This window comes from Notothenia rossii (assembly GCF_949606895.1).
Source record: "Notothenia rossii genome assembly, chromosome: 3".
Lineage (NCBI taxonomy): Eukaryota > Metazoa > Chordata > Actinopteri > Perciformes > Nototheniidae > Notothenia > Notothenia rossii.
The window spans coordinates 33251245-33256803 of NC_136901.1; positions in this window are offsets into that span (position 1 = coordinate 33251245).

Consider the following 5559-nt stretch of genomic DNA (forward strand, 5'->3'; position numbering starts at 1 on the left):
GACCCAGCGGTGAGTAAAGGTGAGTCAGAAAAAGAAGAGCGAATATCATCAACCTTTTTTTCAAAATGGTTAACAAAGTCGCTTGACAGAAGGGAGGAGGGGGGAGGTGCTTTGGGGGGGTCCAAGAGGGTGGAGAAGATAGAAAATAGTTTTTTGGGATTGGAATAGGAAGATTGGATCTTATCTTGAAAGAAAGTGCTTTTTGCCTGAGAGATATAAAAATATATATATATAAAATCAGCTTATTGGGCAGGTGAGGTCATGTTTTAACTACATTTAGAACAGAGAAAAACACATTTTAAAACTTGATAAACATATCGCTCCCTTTTGGTTTCATGCATGAATGTGAGGAAGGTTGTATCAGATGTGTGTTCTGCTTCTATGTTGAGTCTCTTCAGCGGAGCAGCAGCTATCAGCTTTACTCAGAGTGTAAAAACCTTTTCGCAAAATATTAAGATTAATTATGAATGTTTGCCTTTTCCACTCACATTCAAATGAAAATCTGTATAAAAATAACACCATATTTTAATTTCTAATACAACATTCACAGTTTACAATTTACCGTCTGACTTTAGAATTTATTTATTTTCATTCGAGGACTTATGAACGTTTTGCACATTAGCAAAATGTTGTTAAACCTCAAGGTTGGCAAAAAGAAAAGAGTGCAGTCACCATGATGTGCATGTCTTTCTTTCTGTTTATCACATTTGTATTCTTTGTCTACTAAGCAGAGAAGAGTTATCACAACAAAGCAGGAATACAGGTTAAAGAAGGTTATTCTTCCAAATGGCATGCCTAATTAAAACCCATTCACTTGTTCTCTCATCATCACAGATGACAAGTGATCAGAGGATCATGCGCATAATTATCATCCCGCTTTGAGTTGTTTTCCTGCTCTACTTCTCATCATGCATTCTTGCTGTTCATTCTCATTCTGCTCTTAATTGGCCTTTCAAGGCTCTTGACATCTTCTTTCTGAGTTTTCACTCGCTCCTGTGTGACCCAGAGAAGATCAGATTGTTGATCTTCTATAAAGGTTTAACTCCACTTTTCAAACTCCAACTGTCTTCGTGTCTATCGTTTCCTTTTATTCAACTCAACTTTTCAGCTTCACATATTTGCCTCACCAGTCTTTGTCTTCTGCCTCCGCAGTTTCACTTCCTCCCAACCTCCACGTCTGCTTCTCACTTTTCTGGAGAGTGCTGGAAGGCTTTACCAAAACAGCAATCTGTCAAGGCCATAGGTTACATTTTGCCATCTGTTGTAAAATTAAATTAGGGGAAGTTGTGCATCCCTCTTTGTTTGGTCTACCTCTGCCCTCCACAATATATCCTTCCACATCACGCCTGCCATGCTGAGAGTGTAAGAGATGGTGGGAGAAGACCTGGAAGTCAACCAAAGTTCAGTACATAAGCCTGGTAGCAATTAGTTGGCATCCCATTGTGCCTTTTTTATTTTTTTTACGGCATGATTTATGCGTTGGCAAACACAAAAACGAGTGAGGCATTCCCTTAGCGTGTTCCGAATAGAGTCCAGCTTGTGTAGTTGGATCGAGTGTAAAAGGAGTGTGAGGTGTAGTGTTTTCTCCTCAGCTAGCTCAGACAGGGACTTGGCCAACTTCAAATATCAGGGTGAATCTGTACTGTGCAGCCAAATGCTTTCCCAAAAGCCTGGCCATCATTCAGACACACAGACAGAGTGAGAGTCAACGAGAGACTGGAATGCCCCAGGGCGATGTCTGAGAGCTCGGCAGGCCCATTGCTCACACAGACATACTAACTGCATACAAACATCTTCACATTAGCAGCTCATGCAAGGCGACACAAAAACACATGCAGGCAAGTATGGCTGAGAAACAAAACAATATACTCAAGTCTGAGCTTTTATTCTGCAATGGAAACCGCAAAGTGACATGACAGGAATTACATTAAAATGCTAAAAATAGTTATTTCAAAGACCAAAGCTACACCTTAAGTTGATATTAATGATGGTAGACTTGTCACACTTGTCAAAGCTGACATGCTTTAACATCAGAGTTATGCCCCATGTCTTTTATTCATGTATTCTATACCTGTTGTGTTTATTTGATTATCTTTGCTTTTTAATGCCTGTTTTTAAAATGTCATTTTATAATGTGTTCCTGCTGTAATTCTTCTTAAATGCCTTTTATGTTATTTCACTTTGCCGTGTGCTGAAAGGTGCCATATAAATACACTTGCCTTTCCCTTTCAGTTATCTTATGTTAGAGCATATAGAACGTTTGGTACTATTTTTATAATTTTTAATAATATATTATTGTATTTTCTATCATCAAAGTACATGTATAGACAAAATGAGTGAATTAATAAAAACACCAAGAAAGAAAGACATCTTGTGACGGATACACTCCTGACTTTATATGGAAACTTTTCTCAATTCACATTTACATTTTTTAGGTATTCAAATCTGCGACCTTGTGAAGGACAATGAAGGGCCATTTTCAAGATAACGTCATAAAGCTATCAATGGCCTGGGACTTGTCTCATCTCACACCCTCCCTTCATTACAGCAGATGTGTAATGTGCTTCACCTGCTAAATGATGTGGAAACAAGGCCTCTGTGAAATGGACTGCCCAAATGGAGCTTGGACCTCTCCCTGTCTGTCCAGGCAATTAGGGAACAGATTAGCCTAACCACAGAGAACAATACACTATGTGCTAATAGACCAACATCTCAGCTGCATCTAATGATGATGAGCTAGATGTATCTACAGAATGTACAGACTGAAATATCCATTTTATTACAAGCACACTGAAGGAAATGCCTGTTTGTGCAAAACGCTGAAAATGAAGGTGTAACCAAGGGCTATACGAACATAAGAGATAATAGCAGAGATGGAACAAAATAAATGGTAGCAGCTAAATTGGCTGAAATTATCTAAAATTATAGGAAATATCTAAGAGTAGTACTGCAAGAGGAGCATAAATGCAAGGCAGGAAGAGGTGGACTGGGGGAGAACAAGTGAGAGGCTCAGAAAGTGAGCAATGCAGTAAAACCAGACACACACACACACACACACACACACACACACACACACACACACACACACACACACACACACACACACACACACACACACACACACACACACACACACACACACACACACACACACACACACACACACACACACACACACACACACACACACACACACACACACACACACACACACACACACACACACACACACACACACACACACACACACACGACCCTTCCAGTGACATCTGGACAGCAGTAATAACACGGTACAAAATGGCATCCCAGAGAAACTGCATATTAACACCCGACTCGTGGCATGCTAATGGCAGTTATCACAGGCGCCATGCTCAGCTGCTCCAATCACAGGCCAACAGGAAGCAGGAAATAAAGTGGGAATAAAATGTAATAAAATATATATATGTACCAGGGGATCATTGATGAGGCTTGTTTTACTTGAATGAATGAGTCGTTTTTGTAACAACTGGCTTTATCCTGGTGTATTAACTTGTATGTCAGCTTTTGGTTGTTACTGGAAAATTGCAGTTAGATTTGAAATACATAATGTTGCTACTGTACTGCATAAGCATATATAATCAGGCAAAAACCTAAGGTATGCACACTAGTATGCTCCCTGAGAGAACATGTGTTGGGCTATATGAATAAATGAATTGAGGCCAACACCCCAACACATGTTATACACAATGGTGCAATATCAAAACTTCAACTAACTGACATTGAACGATCATGTACACTTATCGCACACACTGACGTAACTAAGGGTGACGTGTTATTGCACATTGCTTTTTCCCTTGTACTAATGCTTTGTGTTGCCTCGCTGAGCAGGAACAAACCAAAGTTACAATGATTTTTGTAGGTCAGTGCACAGGTCAACGCACAAGGAGCAAGCAACTGTTAAGTGTTCCTGTGTGGTTTCACACACCGACTAAGACAATATAATTAGAACTGGCATATGACCTCGTGAACTTGAAGTGAGATGTAGGAATGTAGTTTTAGGGTGGAGCCCGGTCAGGCCAAAGCCTACAGCAAAACAATGCAGAATTTCCCTTTAGTATTGTAATTTATGTTATTCTAATTGTATATAAGCCACTTGTTAGTGTTAGGGAATAATTTGCTTAGGGATTCAACCTTCGACCCAGTTCAATGTTTTCTCTCTTTACTGTCTCTTTTCCCATGGCATAGTTCTACGGCCTTGGGAATTGCTGCAATCTCTCTTAAGGAGGAGCAGCTTGGGCGCATTGTTGTTGATAAAGTATGTTGATTATTACACTCCAAACTAGTTAAAACTTTGAGCTGCAGAAGAGTTCTTCAGAATTGGTTTGTCAACTCGTGACACACCACCTCACTTGTCAATTCTCAGGCTGGAGCTCCAAATAAACCGTCAAGTGTTTGCCATCAAAGCTCCAGCTCTCCTCGTGTCTCTCTGAGTCCTGAATCTCCATTGCTACAAAAGTTTCCCCGACAGTTAGCAATCTATCTTTTTAAGATACGTACAGGCTCCAAATTGAACAAGTATGGTATATTGATTGAAAGTGTTTTGTATATCTAATAACACAAGTCTTAAAGTTAGACCATTTGCACTATGCGCATGAAATTGACCCATCAGGTGTTGAATGTTTAACTACTCTTAGGGTTAGGTTACAGACCTCTTCATGCTGTGTTCCCTTAAGTCATTAGATGCAATTTAATTCACCCCTCAACCCAGAGTGTGGGCGTTTCCGTTTTTTCCAGTCCTGCATCTTGTAATCTTCCATTGGTAACAGGCAAACAGCAGCATGCCTCCCTATCAACAAGGGTTAAATACAAGTCAATCTGAACATATACACACAAACACATCACAGCTGCAAACCATACTGTACACACTCAAGCATTTGTGTTTGATACGCTCATATTTCATTAGGACAGCAATGGGGCCTGGCTGGGCAATGACTCTTTGCAATTATGTGGACCGGAGTCCGTATTCCTGATTGGTCTCATCAAGCTTAAATGGACCCTAGCACCGGAATGCACTGAAGCATTGGTTTAATATGAGACTGGGATGTTATGCAACTGAGTTGGTCACGCAATAAGTCCTCAGAAGTTCCATTTAGAACGACAACAGAGGTTAGCACTGCCTCACAAAAGTTTCCTGATCACATGGTTTTAAAGTGACACAAAGCATAAGAATGGACATAAGACTATAAGAAAGGCTGACATTATAGCTGGCTTATATGACTGCTAAATTAGGAAGGTATTAAGTAAATAGGTCCCATACTGAGACCCATAACTATGCACCCATACACTATAACAATAATTTCAATATGAATTATTCTATTTCATTGATTACACGTTTGGGATTGAAACTACCAGGTTAAAGTTCAAGATGAGGTCTTGACATTTATATATTTTTGATTTCAAAACCCAAAGATATTCACTTTCATATGATATACATAATTAATATCAGTGATTATTTGCCAGTTTTGCATGAGAAAATTACTTTAACGTTTAATTGATTGTTGAATTAGTTGAGGCAATTAT